The following is a 16,302-nucleotide window of genomic DNA, read 5'->3' as shown; positions in this document are numbered from 1 at the left end:
AGGAAGGAAGGAAGGAAGGAAGGAAGGAAGGAAGGAAGGAAGGAAGGAAGGAAGGAAGGGAGGAGGAAGGAGGGGTGCTGGGGAGCAACTTGGTATCTCAGTTCTGAATATCCAGCTCCAGGGTGGGCCTCCAGCAGCCAAAGCTCTGACTCGCACCTGTCAACATCAGGGTCCCCTTTCCTACACCCCTGCTTCCTGTCCCCCCTCCCAACCTCAAAGAATCTACTTCACAAAACCATTCTCCTCCTAAATCCTTAATCTCCAGACTTTAAGTCTTTCCTTTCTTGGACATACAGTGAATTCCCTTTAGGGCATAGACCTTGGATGAATCATTTCCAGGGTGTCCAACTCAGTTCTGGAACATCCTCTTCTATTCTTTCCAACAGTAAAAACAAACAGTGGCTCTCCCTGCGAGGGAAAGGAGAGCTCAGGCTTCCAGAGGATGAGAGAAAGTGTTTCATTTCTTCCAGATGGGTCTAGAGCAACAAAAACAAATTGAAGATAAATATTAATAGATCTCTATCCTACATTAAATCACAAACACATCCCTATGTTACAAATGTGTTATGGGCTGAATTGCTCCCCTATCCCCCCACCCACCACCATTTATGTGTTGAAGTCCTAATCCCTGATACCTGACTAGGACCGTATTTGGAGACAGGGTCTTCACATAGATAATTAAGTTAAAATGAAGCCATTAGGGTGGGCTTAATCCAACATGCCTGGTGTTGTTTTAAGAAGGGGGAATTAGGAAACAGACCCAGAGAGACCCCCACCTGAAGACAGGAAGAAAGCCACCTACAGGCTCAGGAGAGAGGCCTCGGAGACCAAGTCTGTGGTCACCCTGATCTCGGACTCAGCCTCCAGATGGTGACAGGATCGATTTCTGCTATGAATCTACCACATGGGATACATCTACTGTAGGCGCCCGGTCTGTGGTACTTGGTTATAGCAGCCCTAGAACACTATTACAATATGATTTCTGGGCATAATACAGACATTGTAGCAGGAGGCTTATAAATATTTGCTGATTTATAATTATTGATTATTAACAGAGGGATTTAGCTCAAGAACTAGGGGCAATGAATTGACTTCCTGCTAAAACTAGTCCAGGCAATCTGAAAACCAAGGCCGAAGACAGAGCCTCGCTGAAAAAGGCTCAGGGAGCGTGAGAAAATGTGGTCAAGGAGAGCATCTTTGTCACTGAGACTGTCTGATAATTACTCATGACAAGCAGCTGCTGTGAAATCTTTATCATTCAATTTATTTCAATTCCTCTGGAAATAATCGTAAAACAGTCTCATTTTCCAAGAGAGAAAAAAATAGCAATCCAACATTTCAGGCCAATGATCTGCACGCTCTACCAAGAAAACAGGAAAGCACGCCTGGAGGTGGCCGGTGCGGAGATCAAGCTGATGACAGCCCGAGCAGCGGTGGCCTTGGACCTGACTGGCCTGGGCAACTGTCCGTGTTGAGAAGTTCTTCAGGCCATTTTGAACAATGCAGAGGAGTTAGACGACATGGGGGCTCCAAGGCTGACCCTGGCCAAGAAAAGCCCAAAGATTATTTCAATCCAGATGGTTCATATCTGCTCCTTTTCTGTCTGTCACCTCCTTTTAGTCACAGCAGCTGTGGGACATTTCTCTGGGAAGGCAGCAGCACCCTGTTTCACTGGAACATGGATTTGTGTGAGGTGAGAATGCTGTGTTCACAGCAAATGTGGCAAAAAACAGTGGTGGTGTGTTTTTCTTCCCCAAACTTCAGTTTCTCAGAAAGCTATTTATGAAAAAGACTTAAAACCTAATAGGAATGAGACGGGGTTATAGAAACACTTATATATTTGCACCTGTACATATCCCTAGGACGAAAGCTAAGCTGTCAGAAAAACAAACAATGATAAACATGAAATGAATGTTAAGAATCCCCACGTTCCGTGATTTCCACTCTTTTTATTTTTATTTTTTATTTATTTATTTATTTTTGAGTCAGAGTTTCACTTATCACACAGGCTGGAGTGCAATGGCATGATCTTGGCTCACTGCCATCTCTGCCTCCTGGGTTCGAGGGATTCTCCTGCCTCAGCCTCCCAAGTAGCTGGGATTACAGGCACCTGCCTCCATGCCTGGCTAATTTTTGTATTTGTGGTAGAGACGGGGTCTTACCCTGTTGGCCAGGCTGGTCTCAAACTCCTGACCTCAGGTGATCTGCCTGCCTTAGCCTCACAAAGTGTTGGGATTACAGGCGTGAGCCACTGCACCAGGTCAGTTGATTTCCACTCCTAACCAGATTTGAATCACCTGGGAAATTTGAACTCTGCACCTGTTAGGGCTGCACTCCCTGAGATTCTGATTCAGTTGATCAAGAGAGGGGCACTCTGAGCTTTTAAAAGAAAACACATATTAAACCTCCCTCCAGATGACTTTAATGTCCAACTAGGTTCAAAATATTGATCTGTTTTACCCTCTATGCTTTGTGGATGAGGAAACTGAGGCCCAGGGAAGAGGAGTAAACTGTGAAAGGCCACGCAGCTAATTAGTGGCAAAGCCAAAAATAAAACTGGCGTTCTGCAGCACAGTTGACCTTCAGAAGTTTACTTAACTTCACCTGGTAACCTCAGTTGGCACACCTGTTTACTTACAGTGTTCGAAAATCAGGAACAAAATCTAGACACTTTTAACTAGTATTGATCTGACATTTGGAGTAACATTTGAATGGGTACTGATTTTACAGGTGGTCAGTTATTTAATGAAGATTTCCTGACATAACAACAAAAAAAAAGGCTTCCTGATACAGGCCTTAAAAAATGGTAGCACATGGGAACAATAGACACCGTGGGTTACTAGAAGGAGGGTGGGAGAGGCATGGGTTTCAAACCTTCCTACTGGGTGCTATGCACACTGGCTGCGTGCAATATAACCGTGTAACAAACTGCACAGGCACCCCATGTCAAAAACAAAAGTTGGAATTGCAAAAATAATTAATTAATTAAAAACAACAAAAACTGGTGACAGTGGGTGCGGTGGCTCATACCTGTAATGCCAGCTCTTTAGGAGGCTGAGGCAGGTGGATTACCTGAGGTAAGAAGTTCGAGACCAGCCTGATTAACATATTGAAACCTCGTCTCTACTAAACACACAAAAATCAGCTAGGCATGGTGGTGGCCTGCTCGGAAGGCTGAGGCAGCAGAATCACTTGAACGCGGCAGGGGCAGGTTGCAGTGACCCGAGACCGCACCATTGCACTCCAACCTGGGCGACAAGAGCAAAACTCCATCTCAAAAGCAAACAATGTGATGACTTGGATAATAATTGCTTATATAATGAGAATACCCTACACTAGGTGATATGTTGTCCTTGTGAATTAATATGGAAATGGACACCTGCCATGTTTGCGGGCAGAAAAACAGGTTTAGAATTCCACCCACCCCTGACGACTATTCTCTGCCTGGAACACCTCTGTGATAACAGACTGACACCCCTGAATACAGGGGCTGGCACATCATGGGACTGGATCGGTCATGATGCCCTGTCCTTTGAGGTTGGTAATGGGGTCATCCTTCTCCCAAGAGTGAAAGCTCCATTTCTACATGAGTCGTTTCTCAGCTAGCCTGGTGTCCAGCAGTTGTCCATGCAGACTGGGTCCAGCTGAGCTGCCTGGAAACCTGAGCTGGTGGTCACAACTGAAAGCGTTATTTAGTAATATCCCCTCTGCCTTAAGGACTCAGTATCTGTGGGTGAAGTCTTCTTTCTCAGGTTTATCTACTGCCTGGCAGCCACAGCAGCTGTAGCTACTTGACATCTTGATGGCTGTCTCTGTCCTGTGCTTTTATCAAAGAGGCTGAGCAGTGGCCTTCCCAAGGAAAAGGAGCCAGGGATGTGTTTTCAGAACAGAAACTAGAGCCCCGAATACTCCAGCTCCCTTTGACTGTATGTTGAAGGATCAGAGCAAAGACATTTTGGTCCTGTTGGGGCCCAGAAAATGACACCCTCAGTAAAGGCCTAAGAAGCAGCATCAGACGCAGTCTCTCCCTGACCTTCTCCTGCCCTCCTGACCCTCCTCCCTCATTCTCTCCTGAGGCAAGTGATAGAAACCAGAATCCGTCTGCCCCTGGGTGGGCAAAAGCCCTTTCCCCCAAGGCCAACCATAAAGTCCAAAAATATGACTGTAATCCCTACCCCTTTGCCTTTCTGTGTGATACTGGCCATAAAGAAATTAAGACCCTCGTTCCAGAAGGGCCCTTCCCCATACCAGAGAGATGCAGACAATGCCTCACAGAGAGGCCACGGAGAATCTGAACAAACAGGCCTCGCAGGCTCTCCCCACCCAGCCTATTATTGGCGTTAGACCACAGCCTTTCTGTCCAATCCCCTTTCTACACGCCTGTCTATACTTCACTGAACTAACACATAAAAACAGATCATTTTCCCTGTATCTCTAGGTCGGTCATTCTGAAGGCTCAACATGTCACACAAAACTGTGATCAAATAAACGTGTGCTTTTCTCATTAACCTGTCTTTGGAATTAGGTGTGTTGGGTACCCTTATGATGGGGAGGAAAGAAACTGCCCCTTTCTGCCCCTGCAGCCCCATCCCTCAGTTTAGAATGATCTGAATCCTTTAGGCTACAGTTGCTCTGCTGCCCAAAAGGGATTTGATAGTGTTTAATACAATTTCTTGGAGCCTCTAGGATAGAACTGAGCTCCTGCACTAGATGCAACAGACCAAACCGAAATGGAGTTACTCACACTGAAGTTTCCCACTGAAACTAAGTTGTTTATCTGACTTTCAAAAAAATCAGGAGCCAGAGAAAGGTAATAGCCAAATCTCCAAACAAGCCAGTTTGAGTCAGCACGGTAAAGAAGTTCCCTCTGCCTTAATCTTTACAAGGAAAAATAACTTTGCAATTACCAATCCGCTTTTTGTTTTCTGTTTTCTTAGGCCTTTTCTGTCTCTAAAGCCAATCTCTGCTTGGCTCATCAAAACACTCTTATAGAATGAGGTGTTGTCCAATTCTAGAATTGCAAATAAATGCCAGATCTTAGAAAAGATTTTTAAGCCAGCTGGGAGCGTTGGTTCATGCCTATAATCCCAGCACTTTGGTTACCTAAGGCAGACAGATCACTTGAGCCCAGGAATTCAAGACCAGCCCGGGTAACATGACCAAACCCCATCTCTAAAAACACACACACACACACACACACACACACAAATTAGCCAGGTGTGCTGCCACACACATGTAGTACCAGCTGCTTGGGACGCTGAGATGGGAGAATTCACTTGAGCGCAGGAGGTTGAGATTGCAGTGAGCCATGATTGCGCCACTGCACTCCAGCCTGGCAACAGAGGGAGACCCTGTCTCAAATTTTTTAAAAAAGATTTTTTAACTGAATTTGTTCTAATTTTGTCTTTTGCCAATAGGGAAATGATTTGTACTAACATATAGGAATGGCCTGCAACCTGAGGTCAGCTCTCTTAGTGATATGATAAGTTGTACAGAGAATTGACTTTTGATTAATCCAGCCGTAGTAAACAGTCCGTATGTGCTGGGGGTGTTTTGTACCAATCCCTTGCATCTGGTGAGGATGGAGACGTGTCAACAGTCCCCAAAGTCAGGTGCAGGTAGGGTGCAGAAGGATGAGAATTTAAATCATGGCCTCCCCACGAGAATGGCAAAGACAAGCTACTTTCCCCTGGTGAAGTCCTCAGGCTGGGTGTGATATTACTGGCTGGTTAGCCCTTGGGGTTCTCGGAATCTGTGTAGTTTCTGCCTTATATCATCACCTCTATGCAATTTTTTACCCTTTGCCATTACATTAAGTTTATAATCTCTTGTTACTCTGTCTGTCGATTAATCACATTGCTGTCCCTTTGGGATAACATGTCTGGAGGTTTAGACCACAGTGGGGCAAAGACAACTGTTTCATGCTGTTGGATCTCAGGTTAAGGATTTTTGCAGGAGAATTTTCCCTTCCGTCTGGCTGTTTAGGCCACATGCTGTAGACAATTTCTGTAGGCAGCCCATTTGAAATTCACAAGCACACAAGGAATGGGCCTCTTCACGCTCTTTTCCTTTCAGAAAGGCAGATGTTTACCGAATAAGCCGGCTGGCTCCACCAACCCTCACTCTATTAGCCTTGATGGCACCACAAAATGAAATTTACAGTACAAGCCAGCTCATGTGACCAGCAAGTTCAGAAGATGGCTGGACGGGTCTGACATGACGCATAGTTACACAGTCACCTCATTCCAGCGCGGCTTTCAAAAGTTCTCCGACAGGAGGCTTTCCAAGGGTGGTGAGTCCAATTTTCCACTTTGACGTGTTAAAAATTATCATGAGTGATACCAAAAATTATTCCACAGATAGTTTTGGGTTGTATGCCAACATAATTTCCTATGCATTAAATGAAATTGCTCTTATAGCATTGAAAGGCCTATATTTTTCCTGTGGAAAAACATACATAAATCATTCCTCCCAACCCCAGCTGTATGGAACTCGTACTCCCTGGCAGTGTGACCCCAGCTAAGTCGATTCCTGAAAACAGTGCCACTTCATTTTTACCGTCATATTTCAGAAAATGGTGGTAAAAATGAAATGGTGCTGTTTTCATGAAGCCTAGAATCATTCAAAAGCTACCAGGCCCTAAACGCTGAAGTTGCATCTATAAACGGAGACATTAAAAGCCTAAATAAATGGCCATCTTGGGAGGATGTATGCCCTAATAGGCTAGGAACGTGTATCAACATCCCAGATAACTCAGCCACTATTATTAGGACGTAAAAAGAGTAGAGATAAAATAGCCAGTCTTCATAGACACACGCCCTGAGAGAGGCATTTGTGTGCGCTTCAGGTGATCAGTGGTGGGTGGAGAAGCACATGAAACTGGGTGGTGCTTACACGTGACTGAATTGTTGGTAGGATATCGCTGGGACCCAGCCTGAGCAACATAGCAAGACCCCATCTGTACCAAAAACACAAAAAATTATCTGGGCATGATGGTGCACACCTGTGGTCCCAGCTACTTGGGAAGTGGAGGTGGAGGATCGCCTGGCTTTGGGAGGGTGAGGCTGCAGTGAGCCAAGAACATACCACCACACTCCAGCCTGGGTAACAGAGTGAGACCCTGTCTCGAAAAAAAAGAAAAAAAAAAAGAATATTCTGGGGCTTATCTCCTCCCCATCAACCCCACTTTCTAGAGCAACTGACTTACCTTGCTAAGAATTAAGGTAAGGTATATGAAACACATAAATAAAAATCAAGTTCAGAAGGGATCTTGAGGCTGGGCGTGGTGCTCTTGCCTATAATCTCAACACTTTGGGAAGCCAAAGCAGGTAGATCACTTGAGGTCAGGAGTTCGAGACCAGCCTGGGCAACATGGTGAAATCCTGTCTCTACTAAAAATACAAAATTAGCCTGGCCTGGTGGTGTGGGCATGGTGGTGTGTGCCTGTAGTTCCAGCTGCTCAGGAGACTGAGGCAGGAGAATTGTTTGAACCTGGGAGGTAGAGGTTGCAGTGAGTGAGTTTACGCCACTGAACTCCAGCCTGGGCAACAGAGCAAAACTCTGTCTCAAAAAAAAAAAAAAGAGGCAGGAGAACTTGATAAAAGGAAGTGATGAAACTCAGGCAAATTCAAAGATGGAGACTCACGGAGTCAGAAACATCAGCAAGTGAATGAGCACCAGGTCCACTTAAAGCAACTCCCATGGGAAGGGAATTCTTGGAAGAGCCAATAACATCTTAACAAAAAAGCACCACAGGAATTCAGTTAAATGATAAAAGGACTTTTGGAAATTAAAATGAAAGGATTTTCAAATTTAGAAAGTCCATCATCAAGCTACAAAGAAAATATTTGCCACATCCTCGATCATGGTCCGGTTCACTAGGCAGATGTAAAGTCTACTCTAAATACAGAGCAGAGGCCCGGCACAGTGGCTCATGCCTGTAACCCCAGCACTTTCAGAGGCTGAGGCAGGTGGATGACTCAACCACCAGCTGAGTCTAGCTAAGCCACTTCCACTCCCTGTATCTCCTATTCTTCACCCGCAGAATACGCATGCTGGATTCTTATACTCCACTGCTGCTCTCACACTCTAGAATTCTGAGACTCCCAGGAGTCTTTGAGAGGTTTCACACAGCCAAGAAAATTGTTGCAACTATATGAAATACTGGCTTATCACCATCAGTGTCAGGGAGTCCTGATATTCACATGGCCCTGCTCCTCTGCAGTTGCCGAGCTTTAAAAAGTTAAAGAGTGAATGCACAGATAAACTAGGAGGCAGACCTGTTCTGTGCTTCTCCAGAAATCAGAATTAAGATGAATGAGTGGATGCTAGGCATGGTGGCGCACACCTGTAATCTCAGGACTTTGGGAGGCCGAGGTGGGAGGATTGATTGAGCCCAGAAGTTCAAGACCAGCCTGGGCAACATGGCAAAACCCCTTCTCTACAAAAAATACAAAAATTTGCCAGATGTGGTGATGCCTACCTGTGGTCCTAGATACTCAGGAGGCTGAGGTGGGAGGATTGCTTGAGGCTGGGAGGTGGTGGTTGCAGCGAGCCAAAATCATGCCACTGCACTCCAGCCTGGGAGACAGAGGGAGACCGTGTCTAAAAAAAAAAATAAGAGATGAATGAATGAAAATTATCAGGAAGAAGACTTCAACTCATCATGAGAAAATATACTTTGAACACTACTGAAAATATCAGCAATTATGTACTGCATATTACTTTGGACCTATTACTATGCTAATCACGTTTATACATATTTATTCCTCATAACCAACCAATAAATCAGATACTATTCCTATTTTAATATATCAGGAGATGGAGGCTCAGAGAGGTCAATTTACTTGCCCAAAATTATGTAGCTAATAAGCGGCAAAACTAGAATTCAATAGTGCTTACAAACTTTAAAAATCTTTGTTCTAGACCACCATGCTATGTTGCCTCTATAAAGCCACACCAAATATCCAGGATTAATTGGGATTCTTAAATCTCCTCATTGATGTTGTTCATCAGCCGTAGAAAATTTCAGCCAATGCCTCTTTTTAAAAATGTTTTTAAAACAAGCTCTGGCAAGTTGTATTAAAGAAAATTTGGCATAGTATGCTTCTCACCAGTCTATTCTGGCATGCTTCTAATATTATCAGAATCACCTGGATCAATGAGAGCCAGTGTGCATATTCTGTAGTATTTTCCTCATGGTGTGCCCAATTTAATGTTATTGTCACTGCAGTGATGGACGCCAGTCTTGGCCAACATTTCATAGCATTCTATTTTGGATTTCCTCAAAGCTGGGAAGTTGTTAGAGAGGATGACCAATTTCACTTTGCCTTGTCTGATAGACTTCAGAATCTGCTTGTACCCCAGCATGTACTTTCTACTTTTCATAATTAGAGTTGGTTAACTCCAGTGACTTTTTCTTCTCCTTCATGGCTACCATCCTCCTGCCTAGGTGTCGGATGGCCCCCAACCAACAGCAGCAACTAAGTTGGAAGAAAGTGAGAAAGGCACCAATACCACTTGAGATATTATCTTTTTCCATCCACTCTTTTCTTTCTTGACTCTGATTAAATTTAAATTAGACTTTATCACTTTAGCCTCTCTAACTTATTGCATATCTTTTTGTCTCTCTTTGCTGCATCCTGGAATTCTTCTGATTTAACTTCCAGGTCATCAATTCTCTCTTCAGCTGTGTTGAATTAGCTATTGAACCCAGCCACTGAGTTTTAAATGTCAGCTATAGTGTTTTTAATCTCTAGATGTACTATTTAGTTATTTTTTAAAATCTAACTGTAGTTTTATCTTTTCAGAGATATCTTTAAGCTAATCTTTACTTTTTTAAATATAATAAATGTATTAGTTTCCTATTACTCCTATAGCAAGTGACTACAAGCTTAGTGGCTTAAAACAACACAAATTTATTATCTTCAAGTTCTGGAGGTCAGGATTTTGAAACCAGTTTCACTGGGCTAAAATCAAAGTATTGAAGACCTTGCTTTCTTCTGGAGGGTCTAGGGGAGAATCCATTTTCTTTCCTTTTATAGCTTCCTGAAGCCAAATACATACCAAGGCTTGTGAACCCTTCCTCCATTTAAAAAGTCAGAAGTGTAAGCTCTTTTCTCCTCTCTGACTTTTGCTTACATGCTTACATTTTTTTCTCTCTGACACTGATCCTCTTGCTTCCCTCTTATAGAATCCTTGTGATTACATTAGGCCCACTTGGATAATCCAGAATAATCTCCCTAATCTCAAAATTACTACTTCTGCCATATCCACAAAGTTCCTTTTACCATATGAAGTAACATTTTCACAGATTCCAGAGACTAGGATGTGGACATCTTTGAGGAACTATGATTCAAACCACTGTTGATATTCACTCAGGGTGAATGGCAAAATATTAAAGATATATTAGGAAAAGTTATAGATTGGTCTCAAACCTTTTGGAAGGCCAAAAGGTTTTATTGAGGCAGGCTGAATGTGGCAGGCCAGTCCATTAAGTTAGGGAGAAGATAGGGATGATAAGAGGCTTTCCCAGTTTGTCTGTTTACCCCACATCCCTTTGTCTCTACTTTGTTTACTCATATAAACTTTGTGCTGGATGGTCCTCTCAGGGGGAGATCAGAGGGCAATTACCTGTTAATAGTGTTTATACTCTGGGCCCAGAACCAGAAGCTTTTATTATTCATATAACCACTCTTTTAACCATGTTAATTACCCACAAGTGTGTTAACTTAGAACCTCTTATAAAATCTTGACAAAATAAATGTGTGGATGGACAGAGGGTCTTGGTTGATTGGTTGCATCTCACCCTCTGAAAAAAGCCAATGGCCGTCCCCAGCCCGCTTGTATCACTGTAGTGGTGTAAGAGCGCATTCATTCTTCCGTCGTTGAGTCGGAGTCTGTAGGCCAGACTTCCACAGGTGGTGGGCAATGTCTCAGCCCACTACAGTAAGCACAGTCATTTTATAGTCCACGTTTAATCATTTCAAGATCTAAAAGTGTTCCCATATTTGTTTCTGTTGTCTGTTTTTCAGATGGTTCTCACACATGTTGCTTGCTTTGTTATGTACTGGGTTTAAAAAAAAAAAATGGTGCCCAATAATAATTTACCTAGCATTTTTAGGTTTTTATTAGGAGTGTTTGGGCTGAAAAATAACCCACTATAACCAGAATTAAAATTCAAGTCTCCCAACAATAATGAGCAATGTGTTGCCCACTGACAGTATGGCAGTCACTGTCCTGATGGTGTTATATACATTCCGTTTAGGAAAAAGCCATGGAAGGGACTGTAGCCCTGAGTACTAAGTTCCCAAACCCAGGACAATTCAAGTAGGGATAACAAGAGCTGAAAGGAACATCATGTTTGCTGGGGAAGAAACATTTCAAATTAGATGTTTAAAAATGATAATGGGTCTGTGCAAATACCCTTATAATTATTACTAAAGAGTTTCATGCCCTTCACACATTCCTTTAGTCGCTTATTATTCAGCAGGCATTTTATCGAACACCAATGATGTATCCATTACTCTGCAGGGGACTAAAAATACAAGATGAAAATAATCTCTGACCTTGAAATCACCAATTACTTGGGAAAACAGACACTATTACGATACCACGTGGTGGCCTGAGTGCTGCGACAAAGGCAAGTGTAGAGGAGGAAGCGGCTCACCCAGGCTTAGGGGAGGCTTGGTGAAGACAGTGATGCCTGACCTGGATCTGAAATCATGGTAACAGTTGTCTGGGTAAAGGCTGGGAGGGCAGGCAGGGCTATCAGGTGGAGGGAACACTGTTAGCAAACACCCAATGTTTAGTAACAATACATACATACGTGGGTTGGGAGCCCAGTTACAAGGCAGCTGCAGCAAGTGCTGCACTTAGATGTGGCCAAACAGAACCCCTGTGTGAGCCTTTAGGGGATCCATGATTTGCAGTGCCTTCCTTAAAGTTTTCAGTCCCCCCAGCACCTGGGATTGATTGGGATATGCAGAGCTAACCAAGAAGAATGCCCCAGGCCTGGACCAGGAATAGTGTGGACCCTGTCCCCATTTCTTCCCTTCAAATTGCTCTTCCATCCTCCAGCCTGAATGTAAGGTTGACCAGATGCCCTGTGGAGCTCCAAGACTCATATCAAAGGTGTTGTCCCCCTGGGCCCAAGTTCTAGGACAACAGCACAACAAGTAGACAGCTCTAACTGGTCAGCACGGTGTTTCATGGGATCCTGAGATGGGTGACCAGAACGGTGCTGTGCCAGTTTGATTGATTCACATTTGCATTGGACATAGGACAAGTTCATGTGTCTGAACTACTAAGCACCTGGCAGGCCTTTGTGCTTGAACCACATCTGTATGCCCATGGGTTGGCTCATGCCTTTCTATGTTCCAACTGCATAGAACCTGTTGGCCTCTGGTCCACAGCATCAAGGATGGCAGCAGGTAGTGGTGTTCTTTACCTGCGCACCTGCTGCGGCTGGCAGCCAGGGCAGACACTCCATCCTTTCTGCAGGCCTGTGCCACATGTAGGGCAGTCCTCTAGGGAGAACAGCACCTGTCTCCCCCAAGGGTTTTCAAAGCCTTTGCTCCACACTGTCAGCAGCCCTTCTGATCAATTTCCTCTTTTGTCTCCATTTTCAGAATGATGTCCTCTCTTGCCTCTGATCATGTGGTGATATTTTGTTTTCATAGGTTGGTCTTAAGCTATGCCAGATGAAGAATGGACCTTCTTTGGGTGAATAGAATCACTCTTTGCCCTTTGCCTAGCCTCCCCACTAGTGACGGCTTGTGAAAGGAAAGGGTGAGGTCAGCATTGAAAAAGACCACATTCTAGGAATGCGGCAGTCATGGTGTAAGGTGATCAAGAGAAGACATGGCTGCAAAATGTATTGCACCATAAAACCTTAGACAGTAAATTTAAGATAACCGGAAAACATTTTCCTGCACACTCTGGGTGAGACTTGCATTTGTGGTCATCATAAACGAATTACGGTGACAGCCTTTAGGGAGCCATTGGAAGCCAATATTCACCAGGGCCATGATGGAGGATGCAGTGTCCTAGTAATGATGCACTGAGCATGAAACAAATGACATCAGGGAACTCCAGAGGCAAGTTGATTTATAGTTTCAATACTAACAGGTCCCAAAGAGCCATAATGTTGAGAGCAATAACAGTGTTGCTACTTTTTCCTCATGATGAGATGTGAAACTAGCCAGCCAAGGCACATCTGGCAATAAAGAACATGACACGATGGCTCCTGGACCTGAGCAGGAAGAGACAGTGCCCAGACACTACAAAGGCTCTTCATATGCCCTAACTGCAGGATTCACAAAGACAAGCCTTTCTTTTCTAACAATGATTCTAAATCTTTGTTGATAAATCACTAAAAGTTATATGGCCCATAAATCTTATAACACATGTTTAATCAAGCTGTTTATAAACAGGGCCCTGCAGAATATGTTTGAGATCTAGATGGGTCCAGTTCAGAAGAATGAAACTTTTTTTTAAGACAGGTTCTTGCTCTGTTGCCCAGGCAGAAGTGCAGTGGCACAATCGTGGCTCACTGCAGCCTCCACCTCGCAGGCCCAAGCAATCCTCCCACCTCAGCCTCCCAAGTAGCTGGGCCAAAAGGCATGAGCTACTGCACCTGGATAGCTTTTCTAAACTTATTTTTTGTAGAGATGGGGTCTCACTATGATGCCCAGGCTGGTCTCAAACTCCTGGGCTCAAACAATCCAACAGTTGCTGAGACAAAGTGCACGGAAGTGTACTGACCACGGCTGTAGCTGTATTCTATCCCCCTCCTGACCAACAAGAGATTTCAGGCTAAGTGGACAACAATGAAATGCTAGGCATTGCATTATGCAATTTCACTCCCTGGGATTGGTTACCCAGCTAAGGGAATGAATGAACTTCTAATGTGTGAGAACTCACCACAGTGACACGACATCCATATTTCAGTAAATATGTTGAGTAAAAACTAAGAACGAACTCTAACTAGGATATGAAAGAAAAACAAAAGTAATCTCAGTATTTTGTTCGAAAATACCCAGGAGTTCAAATGTTTTATCCCTTATGATGTCAGGTGCAGCTAAAAAGCTCCTTCCTCTGGGTAACGAGGCTTTTGGAAGGAGGCCTGTGCCTTTCCACCCCTTCTTTTTCTTCTCAGCTATTAGGTTCTCTACAAAAGAATCTAATTTTAGTTCTATTTCTGGCTATGCTACAGTATATCCATGTTTAAAAGCCTTACTTATTTTAGGTAAAACTAACAATCCCACATTAAATAAAGTAGACTTTACAACTGTGGATATACTTAAAAGTCAGGTGCACATAGTTACTGTTAATATGAAAAGAATTAACTATCTATATTAGAAAATTCTCCAGCCTCTATATCCTCTTACAATGGAGGTGGAGTAGAAATTAATATAAATAAAAATGTGAACAATTTATCCAGAAGATTCACCTTTCAACTCACTGACCTTAGATTTTAACTACAATGTCTGCATAAATATTAGCTGTGTTATCTAATCAGCTAATCATGCTGGAAGTGACTCGGTATGGGACAGTAAGATGTACATCAAAGATGAACAAGAAACCAGGGCCCCTCTAAAGATTGTTTTCTTTTAAAACAAAACAAAAAATAATAACATTTGGCCAGGCACAGTGGCTCATGCCTGCAATCCCAGAACTTTGGGAGGCCAAGGGGTCACAGATCACTTGAGCCCAGGAGTTCAAGATTAGCCTGGGCAACATGGTGAAACCTTGTTTTTGCAAAAATACAAAAATTTGCCAGCCATAGTGGTATGCGCCTGTGGTCCCAGCTACTTGGGAGGCTGAGGTCAGGGAATCGCTTGAGCCCAGGAGGCAGAGGTTGCAGTGAGGTGAGATTGTACCACTGCATTCCAGCCTGGGTGATAGAGACACTGTAAATAAGTAAGTAAATAAATACAAACAACATAATAACATTAAAGTAAAATTTTAGTCAGTAGTCGTAACCTCACTATTCTAATACCGTAACGATTTTCCCCATTGTATATGTCTTCGGTTTTCTGCCGTGTATGAACATTTCCGTGTGGTTGCCATCATACCATGCTTATAAGTTTACAGTTTGCCTTCAAAATTTTCTATCATAAGATACTTAAAATAACTCACACTCTTAAAAATGATCATTTTTTTAAAAGGCTGTGTGGTGATAAACTGTCTGTTTTTTCAAGACATTCTCTTTTGCCTGGATATTTTAGTTACATCTGCGCTCAGGAACCAGCTGTGATTAACTCTTGCTGACTGGTTTCATTAAGATTCAAGAACTGCTGATTCACATCCAAAAGTACATTCACCGTGATCAAATCCACGGGACAGAAGTCTGTTGATGTGCTAATTAATAAGACACATAGCTGTTTTTTTCAGCTGCTTCATCTCTGAGTACTTTTCCAAACATTCCTTTCGGGAACTAATGTGTCCTTTAATTTTTTGTTCTTTGTGCGGCTTAATGAGGTCTTAGTTACAATCTGATTCAAGGGAGCCATGCCACACAATGCTGTTCTATAAACACAGTAATTTGATAGGTGATTAGTGGCTGGGCAACCCTGGCCACAGGCCCAGGTCAGCTGCATGTCCTTCTCCCTCTTGGGGCCTTGATGGAGCCAACAAATCTAAACCGTTTTCTGATGTGGTGATTGGACTATTTAGAGTGTATTTTCGTCTTCAGTGGGGGTAGGTACACTAACCTACTTGGGATTCCAAAGTATACTCATAGGAATTGAGAATTGGGAGAAGTTAATACCCTTGATCTTTTGCAAAATATAAAGTTGAGAGTGAAGACTATCTATGATAACTCACAGCAAATGCTATTTAAATCCAGCATTCCGTTCAAGCCCAGCTAATAAGCAGCCCTGTGACGTATGATATGTGACAGAAAACCTGTCTTGTCTGGATTCATTTTAATCCCAGTTCTGCCACTTTCTAAATGACCTTAGCACCTAATAACACGGAACATTTATCAAGCCTGTAGTATGGGCCAGTCACTGAACAAAGTGCTTACTTATGAAATATATTTAATTCTCACATCCTACAAAGTAGAGACTATTATAATCCCCATTCTACCAAAAAAAAAAAAGGAGGCCTAGAAAAATTATATAATTTGTCCACCATCATGAAGCTATAAATGACAAGGTCAAAAATTTTAACTTTAAATTAAAATATAACATGTATACAGAAAAAATGTGCATACCTTAAGTGTACAGTTTGGTGACTTGTTACAAAGTGAATACACTCATGTAACCACTCATGTAACCCCAGAAGCTGTGCTCCTGG

At 43.1% G+C, this 16,302-nt stretch overlaps 1 long non-coding RNA gene and 1 pseudogene across 2 annotated transcripts in view; both read right to left on the bottom strand.

Moving 5' to 3' along the window:
• LOC116562057 overlaps positions 1-1,987 on the bottom strand; it is a 2,622-nt gene extending 635 nt beyond the window's left edge. Inside the window, exons 1-3 of one of the 2 annotated variants that reach the window (XR_004273730.1) lie at positions 1,713-1,987; positions 803-957; positions 320-476 (exon numbers count right to left, since the gene is read on the bottom strand). This is a non-coding gene — a long non-coding RNA (uncharacterized LOC116562057). Of the gene's footprint in view, positions 1-319; positions 477-802 lie in introns of both variants that reach the window. The other variant, XR_004273729.1, reaches the window with a different exon arrangement.
• A 7,094-nt stretch (positions 1,988-9,081) lies between these two features.
• LOC116561923 lies at positions 9,082-9,826 on the bottom strand (annotated as a pseudogene).
• Between the last annotated feature and the right edge of the window lie 6,476 nt (positions 9,827-16,302).

The sequence above is a fragment of the Sapajus apella genome, unplaced genomic scaffold (genome assembly GCF_009761245.1).
Source record: "Sapajus apella isolate SASKATOON/1434 unplaced genomic scaffold, GSC_monkey_1.0 scaffold31, whole genome shotgun sequence".
NCBI classification, from domain to species: Eukaryota; Metazoa; Chordata; class Mammalia; order Primates; family Cebidae; genus Sapajus; species Sapajus apella.
This window is presented reverse-complemented; position numbering and strand designations above follow the sequence as displayed.